General features: G+C 41.2%; 1 protein-coding gene across 1 annotated transcript in view; it reads right to left on the reverse strand.

Moving 5' to 3' along the window:
• Positions 1–21,668, reverse strand: part of gli1 (GLI family zinc finger 1) — a 54,355-nt gene that overhangs the window by 21,786 nt on the left and 10,901 nt on the right. Inside the window, exon 2 of the mRNA XM_069147061.1 lies at positions 13,307–13,484. The gene's annotated coding sequence lies outside the window, so the exon portion shown is untranslated. The remainder of the gene's footprint in view (positions 1–13,306; positions 13,485–21,668) is intronic.

A 21,668-nucleotide genomic window follows, 5' to 3' on the forward strand; every position in this document is an offset into this window, starting at 1 on the left:
GCCACCCACCCGCCATCCTGCACATACCTGTGGTTTCCTGTACCCTGCTCCTCTCCTCCCTCCCCTCTCTTTACCTTCAGCCTCTCTTCTTACCCCACACACACACACACACACACACACACACACACACACACACACACACACACACACACACACACACACACACACACACCTTACTCTTTTCTCTGTCTACCAAGTATTGAACTCTTGTCTTGTCTTTCCCTCTTCTTCTACAACTTCTGCATAACTTGCACGTCTGCGTATCAGATAGGTAATGCCCCAACCGCAAGTATTTCTTTGAACTCCTTTTAAGGAGGAGAAGCAGAGGAAACAGGGGGAGGAAAAGGAGGGAGAGAAGGATGGATGGATAAAGCAGATGAGGAAAGGTTGATTCACGCAGCTGGCTCCCAGCTGTAGGCCGAGGCAGCGCACAGAACTGTTCCATCTATAAACAAGTCGGGAGCCCAACCCCCATTTTCAAGGAAAAAAAAAAAAAAAAAAACTAACACAGCTTTGTCATTGTGAATCCAGCACTCCTCTTCAGCTTCACTGGTGCTCCTGAACATCACCCAGCTGTTTGTTGCTCTTATTTTCCCTCGTCCACTCATCCTTGCTGAGGCTATACTATCATTGTGGCAGTTAAAGCACACTTTAAGCTCCAGTTGCTCATCGCCCTGACACCAGCAAAAATCATTTAAAAAAAAGTCCTGTGCAGAAATTCACCGGAGATGGGAGCTAACGTCTGAAACAGGGACCCGCACCGGGGAACAAAAAACAGATAATAATCTGTTCGGTTTATAGAAAGACCGCAGTGATTATAAGAGAAATAATAATCCTAACAGTCTTGGGTGGGCAGGCCATATTTATAGCTGGTGCTGCTACTTATATTCCTTTGCTGTATAACACAGCTGGATGCGAGGGAGGAGAGAGAGAGAGAGAGAGAGAGAGAGAGAGAGGAGGTGGAAAACTCATGAGGAAAAAGAGACAGAGGGGCTCCAGGGGATGGAGGTGGAGTGTGTGTGTGTGTGTGTGTGTGTGTGTGTGTGTGTGTGTGTGTGTGTGTGTGTGTGTGTGTGTGTGTGTGTGTGTGTGTGTGTGTGTGTGTGTGTGTGTAGAGGCGGATATCCAAACGCATGTGTGGCTGAGAGCAAGACAGACAAAGAGAGACAGACAGAGACGCTACAAGAGCCTTCATTTGTGTGTTTATGTGTGTGTTTGTATTCGGTCTGTGGGAGAAACCGCAGTTCAGTCCCCTCCAGAAGATGACAGCAGTGGACGAGGTCTGCAGGCCTCCAGATGAACACAGTGACCACAGCTCTGAGAGCCTCTCCCAGAGAGGAAACAAGGAGATATACGACACAGACAACGCAGGTACAAAACTGAACACACAGGATTAATCAAGAAATAGACGTGAAACTTGTTCAGCGCTCATTTTCTTACACTGAGGTTTCGTTCTGGGTTTGTAAGGTCTTTCCTGGCCGGGTGATCACAGAGAGGAGATACTGAAGATTTAAAGGCACGGTCCACTTCTGAAAGGCAGATACGGGACATGTGATGACTACCTAGTAAATGTTTGATCATTCAGAGAGTCGAAAAAGAGGTAGAGGTTCAAGCAAACAGTGCAGTGGAGAAGACAAATGAGTGGCGACAGATAAAAACGTATTCTTCGTCCCACTCTAACGCCCCAGTATCAGCTCCTGTCATCTTGGTGAATTACCCAGCATATATACATCATGCACATTTGAAGAAGCCGAGCTTTAAATGTCAAAAAAATAAGCAAAAGGCATCCAGGCCAGGAGTATCTAATCTCTAGCTAAGACACTGTAGACTTGTTCTATTTGCCCAAAAGAAACTCTGCCACTGTTGGCAAACTCTACTTTGCCAAAAAGAAAAGACAAAGCAAACTTCAAATATGTCAAACTTGTCAATACATCCAACGCGGTATCACACCAAAGCCTGTACACCAGTTAGTTCACCACAGCAGAATGTGTCAGCATCGCATTTGACATCATCTAGGTGTGAAAATCCATGTGGTTAAATTGGTTAGGGTTAGGGAAAAGATTTCTTTAAGAAATCCACGTCACTTTCTGACGGAATAGAAACCTGGTCGCTTGGCTGAAAGTCTTGGGTTTGATCCGTCCAACCACCCCCAACGTTCCTCCCTATTCCAACTTCAGCTCTTTTGTACAATGCACTTCATCAAATGACCTCCATCACATGATGTCCTTCTACTCCCCTGATCTCACACACATTCACAGCAAGGTGCAGTAATACGTGGTACTGACAGGGTACCAAGTGGTCACAGGTGGATTACACGCTTTGACATGTAACTGGGCTGATCATTGATAAAGATTTGTAATACTAAGAGTATTAAACTCTTCGTAATAAGACTTAAAAAAAAAAAAATTTTTTAAAAAAGAGTATGGGACATTGAAAACTTGTGAAAATGTAGATGAATTTTCTTTTTTTCTTTCAAGATGACATTTATTTGTTTAAGAGCACTTTAATGATTTGGCAGTACCCCCTTTAACAGAAACACTGTCACTTTGGGTCTTTAATTTGAAATCTAATAAATGAAGTACAACACGCTCTGGACAAGGATCATTACAGCTATAAACAAATCATGTTGTTCTGAAAAGAAAACTGGTCTCTCGCTCTGTTTTAATCCTTCTTTGTCCCCTCAACATGTAAACAGTAAACTTTAGTTTGTCCCAGCAGCTGAACACACGTGTGGAGACTTGTCTTCATCGGCTCACAGTTGTACGACTAAATCTGCACACCTGTGCATGTCTGTGTGTGTTCACCCTTGACAGGGGTGATTGTGTTATATGGTGTTATATCATCACTTTTACGCATGTGCTCCTCCTGAACCTTCCCCATTTACTTCCTTCTTTTCAATGTATCTGTTACCATATTCTTCTCCCGTCCCTTTCCTCAACCTGCAAGAGGAACAAGAAAAAACATTGCACATTTTTATAGACTGTTAGTTTTTTTTATGCCGGTTTATGTAAAAAAAAAAAAAAAAAAAAAAAAAAAGAATTGACAAAAATGTCAAAATGTGATTCAACACATGGTCTCCTTTAACAAAAATGTGTTCAAATTGGTCTCACTCTACAACTCATCTCCCTTGTGTGCCCACACGGGATTTAGAGAAAACTATAAATCATACAAGAACTGATGACTGGTGCAATCTGATGACGAATTTGTTGACGTGAAACAGTGAGGATGAACATGATGCTCTCCGTTTTCATTCTGCTTGCCCTTTTGTTAAACAAACCTCATCAATCTACACAGTGAACAAGTAACAGAGATTGCATGCTAAAATGTGCACTTCTCCTGTGTGGTCCTCCTCATGGCTGCTGACTTCATAACTAATATATCGCAGGCGTTTAGCTTAATACCCAGATGTTGGTAGGAGAAAGGCATCCGAGCCTGCATTAGCTTTTAATTGGCTGGGATCCCTGAGCTGATGTTTGGGGCTTTGCATGTGACTCACACAGGCAAAAGCACTCACACACAGACACAGACACAGACGCACACGTGCGCGCGCGCGCACGCACACACACACACACACACACACACACACACACACACACACTTATATATATTTATACACACACACTTTCCCTGAACCAATCAAAGGCTTGGCTGGGCTGTGACAGGGCGGCAGTCTCATATTCTGTCAGGAAGAGACGAGTCATGGCTGTCCAGAGGAGTCTACAAACTAAACAACCCGCATACACGCACACACTCACACACACACACACACACACACACACACACACACTGAAGATCCCAGGACTGACTGACGCCATGCTGCTAACAGTTGCGCCAATCGGCAGCCACGACGGCTTTTGAGTATAATAAGATAGCGGGAAATAATACAAATTTGAGAAAAACAAGAGAGCGAAAGAGGGAAGAAAGGAGAGAGAGATGCAGGAGTGGGAATTACGGTACAATAATAGCAGAAAGTTCCTGCTACATTACGTTTCTTGGTCACGAATTACACATCACAAAAGCAAGGTGAATGCTGGCGTCTGTGTGTGTGAGAGAAGGAGAAGGAGAAAGTCTTGAGTTCCCACCAGGGCTGTAATTAAGTGGCATTAACATAACTAAAAGGCAACAAATCAGCTAATCAGCTGGCTGTGAATTGGAGGGTTGAGGAGCTTAACAGCCCCACTACACACACACACACACACACACACACACACACACACACGAAAATACACTTATTTTTAAGGTTCTGCTCCACTATAAACACGGACACAGCTTGTGAGATCAACAACATATGAGGATTTTCAGCAATCTAAGCTGCAGTTCATTTAAATTGATTGCGAAATTAGTCTTTTAGTTGGTAACACATTTTACAAGACTTTCTCATTAGTAGTTGTGGGGGACCACACACTTAAAGAATATTTTTACCATTCATTGTATCGCATCAAAGTATGATCACCACACATCATTCACGAACAAGACTCCAGACTGACTTCAGAGCTGTCAGTCCAGTATTTTGCGAAGCCATTTGCATTGTTGAATTCATGCAAGTCTTATGCCACTTGTTTTGTCCTTAACACTATACACAGGCTATGAAGTACATATTAAAAATAATTCAAACAGCTTTTTACAGCTGTCATTGCAGCGGGACACACTGATTCATGTTAGATCGATACTTAATTGAAGATGTAGAGATTGAGTGAACCAATGAATCTTTGTTCGTGGGTAGGGATAGGTCAGCATTTTACAATTTTTGAATAGATATTAGCTTATAAAAACATCTAAGAGTTTATGCAACTATGGTCTTGTTTTACAACATATATTTGCTTTCGTTTCTCCTACTGGTGCCAGGTGGTAATGCGTTACTATCACCAGAAGGTGGCAGTAAAGTACCTAAAAGCTGTTTGTCAATTGGCATTAATCAACAAAAGAGGGAGGAGAAGATTACGTCGATACCCAGCACCGGTAAAATGTCTGTGGCACTGTGAGATTAGATGCTACGATACAAACAGGAGGAACATGCAAAGACAACTAAAGCCCTCAAGAAGCTCTGTAAGGAAATATTTCAAAAAAAATAAACAAAGATGAGATGCAGTGGAAATTCTCTCCGGGAAAGCTAGCAAATAAGTGTACCACAGGTATGCACAGTCACTTGAGACCAAAGCACCAAGAAAACTGTCCATCATCCACAGATCAACAATGAATGGCTAGTTTTGTCACCAGATAAGGTCATTTTCATGTTAGACAGAGCAAACAACGGCCCTCATCTCAACCATGAAGCTCAAAACATCTTTGAAGAATGGTCGAATAGTTCCCAATGAATATTGAAAAGTAATTTTGCTTAAAGTTCCTATTACTGGTTAACGCACTTATGAGTCTACTTGTACGCACCGCACTACATTGCTAAAATTCCCTCATTTATCACTGTTCGCTGATTTGAGAGCACATATTGAAAACCTTCATTTGTCTCGAGAAGATAACTGTAGCTCTATGGTAGTGTGTGTTCAGAATACATGTAAACAATGTGGATTAGCTAAACAATTCAATTTGACTCTGTATGTTGTTCACACATGCTGTGTGAAGAGGGAATCAAAAAACAGTGCTTTCCTCCTGACCGCAAAATCATATTGACTACAATGTGTTGTAGAAGGCAGCAGTAAACAATGAGGTTTCAAAGCATTAAAATGATTTGCAAATGTTTTCTGTAATGCATTCAACATGTTATCCAGACATTAATGACATATGTAATGCGTTTTGGTGAGAAATGTTAAAAGTAAGCAGAACAGTGTTTGTTTACAATGAATACTTCACTGAGTGCATTTAAAAAAGCGGAAGAATGAGTACCAGACACCAGAGATAAGAAGAGGGCCTTTGAGCTGGAACCAGTGTTGGTTCCCACATCAAATCTCAAATGGTTCTAGATCGCTAGAATTCGAGACAGGAAACAATCACTGGTAATGGTTAGTAAATTTTCACTATTTTCTACTTCTATTTTGGTTTTACTTACATACATGCTGCTGGAACATGTCAACAGAGTGAAAGATTCAACATAATTGTTTCTGCAGTGATTGAAGAACTCCCAGCAGCAGCGTGGCTGCAGATCTACTGTTCCTGAATCACAGATTTTGGTGTCACCTCAAAACCAACCAAAACCATTAAATTCTCAGCTTGTTCAGCTGTCGTTACACTATTTTTTTTTTTTATCATAATCTATATCAATAAAAGGGGATCACATTCTATTAACATTTGGAAACCCATTCTTTTTTTATTGTATACTGAACAGTAAAGAAATAAGCAAACTACAAGCATTTTCTGAAGCATCACGGTCTACAAACAACGTTAATCAGTGGCACTGGCTTCCATTTCCATTTGCTCAAAGACTGACCAGATGAAGAAGTTCCACCGTCTGTCAAATGCTGTAGTTCACAGCAGAAAAATGTTGGAGATGTTTTGTTATCACAGAAGCTTTCTGCTATTTGTCCATGTAAACAATGATCCTATCTCGTGCATGAGGACGAGGCTCCCTTTCACCGCGTCTCAGTCCCAAATTCCAGCCTGTATCTCCATGCAGTGCTCAGTGATGCGCAGGGAGCACATGCACGCATGCACATAAAACACACAAACACAAACACTCACTCTTTCTGGTACACACTCAAACATATGCATGCTATACTGTATACACAATGCACTAATATTTACACATAAAAACTGTATACTCTGGAAAAGAGATGCACATGTACACACAGGTACAGATATACAAACAGACACACATACACTGATGGGGGTTGCTGATGGCCCTTACGACCCAGGGACCCGATGTGACAAACACAATAAGAAAGGCCACAGTTTACGTCGGCAGCTAGTGAAGGGCTCTCTAAACACATGCAGGGTTTTTTTCAAGCAAACCTTCTCGTTTTCATCACTTGTTGGCTGGTGCCATATCCCAATAATAATTTAAAAAAAAACAGCAGCAACTACGACACTGGGGGTGGGGGGGGGGGGGGTATCAGGATATTTTCTGTAACTCCAATTTACAGATGTCCCCTAAACGCCTTCCATTCACATTATTGGGAGATTTGTTGTACTGTAGCGCATGCAGCTCAGACAAATGTGTCAAAAAAAGTGAAGTGAAGTAAGGCTTTCTAATGTAAGAATGTAATGTCAGTTTAAACCAAGTGATTTTATCAATGTGAGAGGTGCACCAAAGGTTATGGTCAACGTTGCTTTGGCTTCCTGACGCTGATGATGCTGCGTACAACTTAGCAAAAGTTCTGCGTTTTAAAATGACATTTGATACCGAAAGGCATTTTTCAATACTGCGTAGTTTCCAAAGAAATTCATATGGTGCCATAAAAGTATCAAATTTGCTACCCAGTCCTGTTGTTGATAATAAAGAAGTGCCTGGAAATACAAAATAGATGCCTAATATTTGCTAAGTCAAACTTACTAGACATATGATTATATTATATATAGCAACATATAATGCACAATTCTTTTAACTCCCACAGAACCAACTCTTACACAAGCATTAGGATTTGTTTGATGAAATGAACAACTGGAAGTTGTAAACACCATCGTCTTTCCGTCTCAGCCATCCATCCCATATGATAAGATGGCAGCAAGTCCAACAAGACCAAAAGCAGGGAACAAATATGACCTATTTTTATTGATCTTTTTCCTGTTTTAAATTTTGTGGTAAAACAATTTCGATTGTTTCTGTAAAATAACGTTTAGGCATTCAGTATGTATTTGAGTTGATAACATCTAGAAAACAAGTGTTTTGAGTCAAATTTTGAATACAGCTTTACATAACGAGTAATGAAAAAACAGGGTGTCAAAAACTAAACAAAAAGTCATTACATAAACTCAATAAAAAGCTGAGCTTTAGGGAGCACACTTTCACCACCGTTTCCTGTAGAGAAGGGAAAAAAGAGGCAGAGTGATTCACTTGGGATGGAAAGAATATGGCAGCAGTGAAGTTGCTGTGCAGCGGGTGACTCAAGGTCTGTGTGTGGTATTCATGCCCTCTTTTTTCTTTTATAAAGAAGGGATGGGGGAAATCAGAAGGGACAGAACGAAAGACAGAGACACAGAGGCAGAGAAAACGAGAGTGACAAAGAGAAACAACGGACGAAAACCAAGTTGATGGAGAAGGAGGAACTGAAAAAAAAAAAAAAAAGAGAGAGAGAAAAAGAGCGAGCAGCGTTGAGCGGCACTATGCTTGAGCAGTCCTTTTGACTGACAAGAGAAGGACCAGAGGCCTATTGTTGAAATCCCATTCCTCACTGTATTGTCCGACCTTATCAATGCAGGGTCACCAGGAACAATGGTGAACGCTCCCATAAGTTCTCATTTGTTCGCAGTGTCGCAGAATAAGTCGTAAACTTTGTATCTGTAAAACTTTTCAATAGTCATGAAAACGTTCATATCCTTTGACACTCATGTATTAACATAAAACACTCATTTATTGCCCAGTCCCACCATTAGTCAACACCTTCACTGAGTTGAAAATAATCAAACATTCTTCTTTTTTTTTTTTTTTTTGTACTTTTGGACAGAGCAGTCTTTATGCTAAGCTAGGCTAACGGGCTACGAGCTGAACCAACAAATTTAGCCTGCTGGACAGCAATATCAAACTTAGGTCTTCGGGAGAGTGACAAAGCATGTCTCCCAAAACATTAAATAATTCCTTAAGATATACATTATAAATCCTTTTCCATGTGTTTCGATAAAGAAATAGGCTTACTCAAAATCTGACAGTCTACGTAGGCCTGATGGAATTGGAATACTAAACTGCTTAACACGATGAAACAATTACCAAAATACAAACTGGCAAAAATGCCACTGAAAGTAACTGCAGTTCATGAGTTTGGGGGTTTGATTGTAACTACCAGTCACAAATCGATTTTATGCACTCTGAAATGATGATGTCAAATACTAGTAACAGTACAGAGTGAATAGGAATGGTTGTAATAAAACATTACACGTAAAATCTTTTATGAATTATTGATAGAACTGTTGAGTTTGTGTCTGTGAGAGTTTTACAGGCCAACGAGAATGAAATAGTAAATTCCACCTGTGCACTGGACAAAAAAAAACTTCTCTTGGGTCACCAGACGTTTCTTATTCATTACAAGCTATAAAGCCTGACAAAGAGAAGGCTTCTTGCTCTTCATCTGCCTCTTCACTCGCTCTCTCCCTCCGGCTCTTCATGGAGAACAGAGAGGGGAATCATTCAGTGGCTGAAAAGGTTAAAGTCTAGCTACAGGCTGGAGTTCCTGCGTCTGCCAGGGGCACCTGAAGAGGGGCAAACATTTACCGGCAAAGAAAAGAGGGGGAGAAAAAAAAAAAAATCAACAGCCTGCCCGAGAGCTGCAGGGTCCACGGTGAGTGCTGGTGTAGGGCCCTTGGAGAGTTTGTCTTGTAATTGAGTCAATTGTTGACCCCCTGTTCAGCCTGCCTCGGCAAATCTTGGGAGGAAAAGCCGGCTGAATAGTTAATGTTCTCTCTCTTTCTCTCCCTCCCGCTCTTCATCTATCCATCTCCTACTCCTCTTCACTCCCCCCTCTCCTTTCCTTGTTTTCCGTTGTCTCAGAGGATAATTGTGCTGCGAGTAAAAGGCAGTCATTTAGGGAGGGGGCGACTGTTCAGGGATCTGCTGAGGCTTACAATCTTCTTTTCACCCCAAATCTTTCTTACCCCCCCAACGCTCGCTCTCTCTCCTCTCTTGCATTCTGTCCCTTTTTCATTCCTCCTTTTGTTTGCACCGTGGGATGAATTTTAATCACTCCACTCTCCACCTCCAATCTCCGTCCCCCCTTATTCCCCCCCCTCTCTCTTTCCCCAGCCTGGCCACTCAGTCCCCCATTACCAACTTATATATCCAGCCCTGTAGCACCTTCTCTCCTTACCACTCCTCCACTGATCGTCCCCTCAAAAGTGAAAACAAGGACACAGAGATTGCCCTTTGATGACAAGAAGAGGGGAGTATTTGTCACTCCAGCTTTAGCACAGGCCAAATGTCTTCAACAGGCTCGGGGACAGATGAGAATTGAGAGAGAGAAAAAGACAAAAAGAGAGAAGGGGGTTTAGGGATGTGTGGTGGGGGGCAGCGGGACAGAGGGAGGAGGATTGCATTCTGTTTGTGAAGAGCGATCATTTTTAAATGCCTCCTTCATTCGAGAACACTTTGTTTGCACAAGGGCTTTAGAGTTGTGCTCCTATTGTTGTGGCTTATCCCAGGGGACAGTGCAAGCCAGGGACACCGTTGTTATTCACATCTCACACAATCACTAATTAGCAAGAAAAGTGCATCACTGCAACTTTAAAAATTGAGACTAGAAGCATGTTAGCATAAGAGGACAATGTGTAAAACACATTGAAAATGGGAAGTAAAAGATAGTGTCCACCACTGCGAACACTTCCTGACAAGCCAAACACTGACAATCACAATTTTTTACAAGTTCTTCTTCATTTCCTTCCTCAGTCGACACATTTGTCCCAGTCTTACTGGCCCACACCAGCTGAAGACATTTACAAGAGGACACGAGAAGGTCAGACGACTCCTCGATTCTTTATGGTGATGTTAGGATGTCATCTGCGAGTCTCATAACTTACAAGTTTATTAACAGACAAACGGCATTACCTTTTGACCCCTGTGGTAATATTATGGTTGCAGATATATGTTTGCAGAAGTGAGAAGTAACCAGTAAATTTACAATTTTGAAATACTTTTTTTGAAGGCTTTTATTCACCGACATTTCGGACAGAAGCCTTTTACTTTTTATTTCTAATATCTCCATTTATCTGATGTAACTAACAAAACGTGGTCAACAAACTTGTAGCAGTCAGGTCAAGGCTTATGAATGGAGTCAGGTGACATGAAATAATGAATCAGTAACACATTAGCCATCGTTTTTTTTTTTTTAAAGATCTTTACTGTTTAAAACACATGGTGGTTTAAATATACTTCTGGTGGGGGGACTGCATAAAGACAGGAACAGGACATTTTTCAGAGCAACCTCCAAACCCTGTATTGTTAAGGGTTAAAACATTTAATTTAGGGTTTCTCATTATGTGCAAGTTTTCATTTTTGTTTCTTGTATTTCCTCAAAGTCTAAATCAGGATTCGCTTTGTTTTGTGGATTTGTGACTAAACCCAATTAAATCTTAAGAAAAATGACACATCTTCCAAGAATAAGCCACTCAGCAGCATATAAAGTGACCTAAAAAGGCTGCTTACAAGTAAATGCTGCAGTAATAATCTGCTAACATATTGTAACACTCTAAAGAGAGCAATTTTGTATAATATATGCTTTCAGTTAAGCACATACTTAAGCACTTTTTGGTAATTACACTTCAGTACTTTCACTTAAATAAAATTTGTTAACACTTTTAATTATCATTATTTATAAGTGAGTACTTTCACTTCATAGTAGCCGATTGCTGCTTTACAAGTTAAGGTTCTCAATACTTTTTTTCACAACTGTATGCTTGTTATGCGTTTATCTTTTGTGTTAAGATATCAGCATCCAATCACTGTAGTCATTTTATCGCTGTGTTTAATCTGTTCTTCCACAGGGAGTCAAATCCAACTGCCTCAGTCTGCCTCTCTCTTTCCATCCCATCCACAGCCCTCCTTGTGGAGTGTTTGTTAGGAAATCCTGAACAAACCGCGGCTGTTTGTTCTCTCTTTGTCAATGACGGGTTTTTATAGACTTCTACTATTGACAATCGTGTGACTCCTGTTGGCCTCACACAAGCTGGATAACACTGTGCAAATAGGTGTATGTACACACACATTCACAATCTGTCCGAAAGAACGCTAACAACCTGTGTCCGAATCGCCCGGAGCACATTGAGGGTGGACAGAGAAAAAGATCTGTTAGAAAGGGGAGAGTTTACCATACATCAAATGGCTATAAAATGGTTATGTGTGTATGTTATAGTGCAGTCTAAGAAAATCTAAATGACATACACACTATGTCAAATGACACATACTATGTGACCAAAGCCATGTGACCACCTGTATGTTATGCCATTAACAAACCCAATTTACAAAACATGAACATTAACGTGCTCCTACAACAGCTTCTCGTCCTCCGGGAAGGTTAACCTGGCTGCGGGGACTTGCTCCCTTTCAGCATTAGTGAGGTCGGATACTAATATGGGATAATGAGGCCTGGCTTGCAAACCATTTCTTTATTGACCTCAGCTTGTTCACCAGCGCCTTCTCGTGTTGATAGGGTCTTCTCCACACTGTTGCCACAACACTGCAAGCAGACAATTTTCTACAATATAATTGTATGCCCTTGAGTGCACCTAACAGCTGATTTATTTTAGTGATTATAAATGTTGGATTTTTAATGCTGATTCTGATGATTTTCAAGCTAAACTAGATGTGACACCAAAGCTGTGTGGCTCGGACACAGACCACAGGGGATAAAAACAGTGCCAGCAGTAAGGAGACTGCATGTCATTTCCCTGCTCTTTTTTCCCATCTGTCCTGTCCGTATACACTACACCATCTGAATTGTAACCGGAACCTAAAAAATATTCTTAAAAAAACAACCAATGAAATATACAACAACCCAAATATCAGGTATATACAGTAACTTTAGCCATGATTGCACCCAAGTAGAAAAGAAGGGAGAGACTGCAAAAGTGACAAAATGCTAAGACTACTGCAGAGATTAACAAAAAAATATAGCTGAAAAGGTTTTTGTTTTCATCTCTTGTTACGTTTGAAATGCTCTGAAATATCATACAGATGTTTGTTGGTGGCTTGCCTGTGAAAAATTTTAGCTCATTTCAGTATAAAACACTGACAATGGCCGACACTGCAAACAGTGCTGTCCACATACTTCAAGCCAGATGGTATTGTATGTCTTATGGGGCCTATAAATTATAAGCATACAGTAGCAGTTGACACCACGATGAAACACATCTATAGGGACCTGTCATCATTGCCATTCACAGCTATTAGTATGAATTTGGTGAACTCAAACAGGAGAGTCGAGGACTCTCCAGATTCTTTGGCCATGACTCAGAGCAAGATGAAGAAGGGAGTTAAAGAGACACCGAGTGCAAGCGAGTGAGAGAGCAAGAAAGAGGTTGACAAAAACACACACAGGGAGCAGAGCAGAGCTTCTGTGTCAATGGAGGAGATCATGGATGCCAGTAGGGGGCTCAGCCTTTGGCACAATAGACCCCCAACTGAGCCAAGACCCTTAATACCCATACTCCCATTTCACACATCTTTTCAAAGCACCCATACAAGCCCACATCCATCTCCCCCTGCTCCCCTTCATACCCTGGTTGTGCCCTGTGATTGCAGCCCGGTGACAATAGCGTGAAACTCTTGCTGGTGCAACTAGGGGCCGTCCGGGGACTCACACAGGGGCCATCAGGACACCTTGTCTTTGTGTGTTGTAAGACAATAGCGACATCTCAGGAACAGCAGTAGAAGCTTCCTCTGTCCTGGCAGGGAGCTGTTAAGAATGACAGAGGAATCAAGTGTCAGTGATAAATGGATCATTACCATCGGATCGAAGGTGGAGTGTGGGGCTGATAATGAGTCTCTGTGTCAAAATCACAGTGACCAGTGAGAGCCTATTGTGCTGCAATTGTAATCACAGTTGTAACTGTTTCATCACAATGGGTGTAGGTCAAATGGAAGGAGTTTTCTCTGGGGTTAGGACATTTTTGAAAGTAACTACAAGTCAATCTGTTGAATTGAAGTGAAAATAAAAATGTTATATAATTTACAACATGAAACAAGGAATAATTCAGTTATTGTTTCTAAAATATTATATATCACCTGCGGACAAAGATCTTAACGTCTTTCGGGTGTGATTTGGTCAGCGCAATGAGAGGGACATGAAAATATTTCTCTTATGCAAAAAGAAAACATCTTGAAAAAACTCATCGTTGGGAGCGGGGAGGAAAAATATACCTCAACATCCTGGGCAGTTCCAAGGGGAATTCTGGCTCAGACCCAAACACTGGAAACAGGGTGAAGAAGGCCGGGCTTTGTGGACTAATGCAGTAGAGAGCAAAGTGAGGGGCGTTAGGTAACTAAGAAGTGATTTACATTGGTTAAAATTGTGGGTTGGTTTTTTTTCGCAAAAAGTGGGATTTCTTTTTCATTAGGTTTTAAATGCACTTTTAGGAAATTACAATGTTTGTGTGCAAGCAAATCATTTCAAAATTCCCCCCTCTAATTTACAAAATCTAATCCCGCAACAGGACCCTTTTTACCAGCTCGTTTGCTCCCGAGGGAGCTCATTGCATCAATACCCTTGGGGCATTATGAAGCTGACAAACTAGCCTTTAGTCATGACCTAGCTTAGCTCCACTAGCCTCTCAACTCGGCTACTGGCCTCCACTCAAGCAGACCCCCTCCTCCATTTACAAGGCCCTTCAGTAGCCGGCTGGTTGCTAGACAATGTGCTTGGTTATGTGGGTTATGTAAAGACCCTCCTGCACACAAAAAGCCAATGTGGGCGCCTGTTATGTGTAGCTCTTCAGAGCCCCGGGTCAGTTAGCAGAAGAGCTCTGGCGCGAACACTCCAAGTTAAAAAACGTTTGCTCTTCAGTGTGTTTACTGAGAGGAGAGGAGAGGAGAGGAGAGGAGAGGAGAGGAGAGGAGAGGAGAGGAGAGGATGTATTAGAGGTTGTATTAGGAGAAGTGAACATGTGGATGTATGTGTAAGCATGTGTGTGCATGTTAATGTATATTCAGGGACATGTATACTGCCTGTATCTCTGGTTCTGGCATAGGCAGCCCAGAATCTTAAGCATTATTACCAATGCATATGTTGAATCCCTTGTACATCTAAGCCCCTTTCTGATATGTATCTCTTTATACAAATATAATTGTAATTTTACATGTAAGTCTTATGTCTAAATAAGCAGCCAGGGTTACTTTTACATAAAAATCACAACATCAATCTTCCAGACATAAGGTCAGACATAATAACATTTCCTTAAGACTTCCTTCATAGTACAAGTCTGAATTAACATTAAAGCCAAGGCTCCAGCAGCATAAAGTAAAAACAGCCACAGGCTAGTACTTCCTCCCCCATACATCTGATTGTCATTCATGTGAGCTGCATGGCTGAAGTTGTAAATATATAGCAAGACCCTTTACACACAGCATGTTGAGTCACAAATTAAATGTGAACAACAGAAAAACAGCAACAACAGCAACAACCGCAAACCATTAAAATCAATGTCTTACCATTCTTTTCTTGTGAACAATTGGATGATATAAAACTAGCAGCAAAAGGCATTCATGTCTGAGTGAAGCCATAAGGAACACTGACATAACAGAAACATATGCCTGAAAGACAAAAATCCACTGATGAAGCCAGATTGATTTTATACCTCACATGTCTGACAAGGACCATATAGTTTCCACTCAGTCTCGATGGTTAGGTTTTGTCCTTTTTCAATCTAAATACGACTTTGTTTCAGTCCACCTAGTCCACATTCAATGCATACTGTAGCTGTATTATTTGACATTCAAAGTTTTCCCGTCATACAAATAAGTATGAATTGCTTGCAAGGTTGGTTTTACATCTGATGTTTTTGCCTGTTAATGTCAGTGGTGGAGTTTTCTCAAGCGGTAACCCAGCATGACATCAATCATTGGTTTGAGTCTTGAGTCTGGTATTTTTGGACGTCGCCATATTGATTTTTTTCTGAAAAATATTTGGAGAAGCTGGGGTGGAACAAGGAATGGATCTGCCTGAGAACCCAAGGACACGATGCTCGTCCACCTACACTCGAAAGCTGACCACACCCAAGGCATTTCACCAAACCAGGCACACCCCCAAACATACCCCTCTTTGAGGCCTAATAGCTAATTAATTATTGAATTATTTTCATTTGGATCACCAGAGCTCTGATCAGAAGGATTGAATTTAACAAATGGTACCATAAGGACTTGTAGAAAATTTTTTACTGACTTTGTATTTCATGAGAGAAGTTGAGGCTTTTTGAATAAGAATCTGCTGGAGGAAGAGGTTTTTATTATAGTTAGCCCCTAGTGGTCCTTAGTGGTAATGCACTTTTAAGGCACTTCCACATTGGTTCACTTTTCAGACACAGAATTTACGTCCATTTTTTTTTTTTTTACCCAGTCTGTGAATTTTCTTCATTTTGCACCAATCAGAGAAGAGAAACACAACATCTGTCTGTTCGCAAAGGTGACAACAGACAGCAGGAGCCCTCCAGGCAGTGACATGGTGGTAAGCCACATACCTCAGACACACCACCAGTCTGCCTTAATGGCCAACCAGCAGGGGAAGAAGTACTGAGGTAAATGCCACTTTGTGTGTGTGTGTGTGTGTGTGTGTGTGTGTGTGTGTGTGTGTGTGTGTGTGTGTGTGTGTGTGTGTGTGTGTGTGTAAACATTCAAGACACGTAGTGTTGCTTATACAGAAATACACACATATCTAGTTGATGTTTGCACACCGCAGAGTGTGTCTCCCAACATACTGTCAGTGAGTGATCAGGTATGATGTGGGACCACATAAACACGCCAAAACCCTGACTCAGTGAAATTAGAGTACTGAATAGTTTGGTTTTAAAAAAAACCCACAGAATTTGTTTCCTGGGTTTAAAATATACGTTTGAGCACATTTGTTTATGTGACAGCTTGTTTCTGAGTAGAATACGATGTTATGTGGCTGTAATAAAAAAGACTGATCACTGCCTTCATAGTCAATCTCACAAAAATAGCTGTGTAAATATTCAAGCTGAAACGACCATTTTGATGACTTATTATTGGTTCTTTAAAACAGTTCCTGCATCTCTGTTGTGCATAATTGGTGTTTTTCTTTCTTTGATGTAGTAGTAAATTGATAATTTGGGGGTTTGGGAGTGATGAACAGGCAAAACAAGCTAATTTAAAACACCAGCTTTGGATTTAGGAAACTTTAACATTGCCTTGGTAAATAAATAAACTGCAAATGCAGATGGTAAAATTTCAGCCGTGCATAAACTTCACTCAGGTCCAGGCCATTATTTACAAGTGAAAATTAGATTCGATAAGTTTGCAAAGTTTATCTGATTGCAATTAAAAACCCTGACATCTCTAATATGTAACAAACTGTCTTATGATATGAGACTTTGTGAACATACAAAGTCATGTCTTTATCTGAGTTAGGGAAATTGTATGCTAATAACAGTTGTATGCTAAGAACTGTGTTCAAGTATCCTGTACTGTTTATTTTCCATTGCAACACGAGACAGTAAATGTTTTACAATCTTTTAAATTTCAGATACTCTCCGCTGCTGCTCCACAAATAAAACTCACAAAGACGAAGTGTGTTTAGGCAACCTGAGATGAACCTGGACTGCAGTAAACTCCTACTAATTGAATTTTTCATCATGCACAAGACAGTCACCCCCTCCTACAGAGAGAAAACACACATATCGGAACATCTAAACACACACACACACACACACACACACACACACACACACACACACACACACACACACACACACACACACACACTCATTTGCACAAGTAGACGGCCAGAGACACAGAGACGCATATGCACTTACATGCATACACTCACTCTGACACCCCGTCGCCCCCACACAAACTCAGTCTGACAAGCCGGAGCATGTGTGACAGAGCTCATTGGTTGGGAACAGACATCCCTCTGCCCCGAGGCTCAGCTCTATCCCACAGGAAGCTGGAGTGTGAGCTGGGACACACAAGGCGAGGGAGGGAGGGAGGGAGAGAGAGAGGGAGAGAGGAAGACGGGGAGCAGCCACAAGGACTCAGCTCACCATTAACGGGAACATGGGGTTACTTTTTGGTTTAATTAAAACAATACAACATTGATTTGTCCGTACTATTCAAGTTACAGAAAGTTAAAGATACCTAAATCATGATTACAAGAAACAGATGCACACAAAATGGGAGAGAAAAGCATCTGACATACGGGGCAAAGGTACCTGTGAACCATCAGGATCCTGCAGTCAGTATTTTATTTTGTTTCAAAGCCTCAGTGCTGCACAACTTTGAAGCAGAGAATCAGAGGAACAGATCTGATTTTAAATGAAATATTCATATATTCCTTCAAAAGTTAAGTTTTCTTTTACATAATTCCCTCCCATTTACTCTCTTTCCAGTCGAAACCCTGTATACTCTAAGAGATTCCTCAAGGATAATGGACTACAATGAACCCTCCCAATCAGAGCACATCAGTTACCTAATACTCACTCTTGCAGCCAATGTGACTCCAGACTTCCAAACCTACCTTCCCAACTTTTCTACAGTCCAAACAATAACCTTTTCTCAAGAAAACAAAATCCCTTTACTTAAAAAAGGATCACATTTTCAAAATAGGACAACAATGCTGCATCAGTGTCACATTTTAAGTTTCTCCCACAGGGGCTGTCATCATTACCAATGAGTGTAATATTACTTTGTCGCATTCTTCAAACCAGTTTCACATCAAAATGTGTGACAGCTATCTTTGTCAAAGATGTACCACCTTAACAATAACGGCTCATATATTGTGAAATGGTTATAGTTTTCTGTGGCCTATTCTTGTTTACTGACCAGCATCGATGTCATGTGACTGTCTGACGAAGCCCGCTGGCAGCTCAAATGTACACACAAACTACCTTGGGTTTAGGCACTAAATGCACATGGTTAGGTTTGGAAAATATCAGGATTTGAGTTCAAATAAGTAGGGCTGGGTATTGTTCAAAAATGTTTGATCCCAGTACAGATATTTTGACTCTGAAACCAGTTTCCAATACCAATTTCATAAAATCCATTTCACAAAAAAGAAAGTTACATGTCACATTTTGGTACAAATGTTTAGGTTTCATGCAGTTTAGAGGGGGAGAGCGCAACCCAGGTTTTTCTCTGTGGCTACAATTAACAGATGTCTCCTAAAGGTTTGACATGCAAGTCATCACTAGATGCTAAAGTTTGTCAATGTTTCTTTAACATCTCGCATGCTATCAGTAGATGCTAGCTAGCCGGCCACACACAAAGAAGCCTTCAGTTACTGCAGCGCACACAACTCAGACAGGTATGTGGCCAGACACTAGTTTGAAAAGAGTAAAATAAGGCGTTTTAATGTAGGATCTACTTAAGTATAAAATGAGATTTTGTCTACATAGAGGTAGAGGCTTTGTATGGTAAATGCTGTGGCTCACAGATAGTACTGAAGCAATTCGGTCCGTAAGTATGTAAGTTTGGTATCCATCCATTTTACTTTCTCACTGCATATTTTTGATAACATTTCTGAATTTCTGGATCAGCTGTGACGTGTTGACGTTGGTCCAGTTCAGTAGTGATTAATAGAAAACTGGTGTTAAGACAGTTTATTAAGCAAGATATTAACCTTTGAAGGGAAAACTAACATTCTTGCTCTTCCAATTGAAATGTCCAGTTCAGGGTGCATTGTGCTGTAGCCTTGCAATACAATTCAGTCTCACCAAAATTATATGAGAGGATTGCCTAATTACAATTCGCTCTTTGGACAAATGTTGCGGCGCAAGTGACATTTAGGTTAGGAGGGAGATCGGTGACTTTACAGCTCCTCTTTCGTTGGACTATTGTTTTAAAATGTCTCGGAATCGTCACTTGTGGTCACAGTGGCTGCTGTTTAGCAAAGGTTAAAATGTCTTGCTTGATTTTTAATGTAATATTTTATACAAAGCTCTTTAAGCACATTCAAAGTTATATCAAGTCGAAAGTTTATGACAAAAGCAAGCACAAAAGTGGACCCACAAGTTCGGCTGATAACCAACAACTTCCCTCGTTGCACAACATCCACATCTGGGACCCTTTGCCCACTGAACGCCCATGCATGTGCGCACAACACTTAACATTCAGACAGACACATTGACACACATTGAATGCATAAGTGCTCACCCCATTTCTGCTCCACAGCTGTGCGAGAGAACGAGAGTCGATAAATAACCCCTTTGAATGGGATCCTGTGGGTTTCAGTGTTTGAAACTTTGAACATGCAGCGATTGTTTTCTGCAGCATAACAAATTTCCGTTCATATCCCAAATGAAGCGTTGCTCTCACCACACTGACAACTCAAAGGCAGCGTGTATCTGTCAGTCTGTCAGCAGACCACAGCTTTTAATGGACTACAGGTGTCAGCTAATAAGGGCCAATAAATGCGCCATAGGAGAACAACTGCCTGCCCTGTCCTGAATAGAAATAACGGGAACAGAGTGGTCGGCAAGAGGTCTAACTGCTGGGGAAATAATCAGCAGTCGGGAAAGTCCAACAAAGTCACAACCTGCTGCAGAGTCATCAGATTAGGAGAAACTGAAGTGAGACTGTGTGGTTTTGTGTTAATGGAGATTCTTTATAAGATTAAAGAATAAAAGCAACATTAGGATCAACAACTGACACAGATTTCAGGGTAAACTAATGCGTCTTCTTATTAATAGAGTGCAAAATGGTGCATGAGACAATGTGACTCAAACTGTGGGACACTACTGTGACATTAAACTGAACACCTTAAGCAACAGCTTTCTTAACCAGAATAATGTAAGCAGTTTAACTGACTGCAAAGAAAACCAAAATCTGAACCAAAAATGATCACATAGATGCTACAAAACATTTAGAGCATAAACTCTGACAAAACTTCTCACACAAATAAAAATCACACTTGAATGTCATGATTGCTTTCTATTAACAGGTGTAACTGCGCTCTCCATTTCCACTCCAAGTTCACTCAAACACATGGCATTAACACAAACGACAAACATAGAATTATCTGTGTCACGGGATAGACCGAGAGGATACAGTCATTGTTTCCCAACCTTTTCGGCTGTTGATTGTACGCGGGCCCCTTTGTCACATTCTAGATGTCTACGATTTTCATTAATGAAGGATTTCTGCTCTAAATGTTTGTGGTAAAAGTAGGGGAAAAGTCCCAAAATGAATATAAATTGAAGTGGCGAAAGTTAGTCTGTTCGTTCTGTCCTACTCTACTCATCATCTCATTTCCTAACAGAAGTATTTTGTGATCCACTACAGTAAATCCCAATTTATACGTTCAGAGGCTTAGTAAACTTCCTGACAACAGCCAATAAAAAAGTTTAATATTCCAGATTGTGCGACTTAAAAAGAATGTGAAGAAAAACAGCATACACACTAGCAGCGTTTTTCATCCATTCTATACTGGGAGGTGCAGCTGTAGTCTTTCCCAGCATGCACTGGGTGAAAGGCAGGGAACCACCCTGCACAGGTCGCCGGTCTATCACAGCGCGAACACACAGCGCTGTATGTATGGTGTGAAAAGAAAAGTGAGCGTGGATCCCTGTTGACCCTCTGTGTATTCAGCTGAGTCTGGTCCCATAAGCCCGGCATAAATGCCCAGCATGGTACTGCAATCCTCCCCGCGGCCCAAAGACCAAGAAACTCCATCTCACAGCCTCCTCCTTTCACTGTACCCTACCCTCTTTCTGTCTCTTCCCGACACTCACAGAAAGACAGTGTCTCTCCCCCACCAGCTACTCTTCCGTTGTCTCACGCTCTCCTCAAACTTCTGCTAGCAGGTGCATCAGTGTGTGAGCTCCAATCCCACAGGCCAACTCCGCTCTGCAACACCCTGCTATAAAGACAGTGAAAAGACAGTGATGAGGACAAGAGGACCATCAGGAGACAG

The sequence above is a fragment of the Embiotoca jacksoni genome, unplaced genomic scaffold (assembly GCF_022577435.1).
Source record: "Embiotoca jacksoni isolate LCO1_2020_lvr unplaced genomic scaffold, fEmbJac1.0.p SCAF_1, whole genome shotgun sequence".
Lineage (NCBI taxonomy): Eukaryota > Metazoa > Chordata > Actinopteri > Embiotocidae > Embiotoca > Embiotoca jacksoni.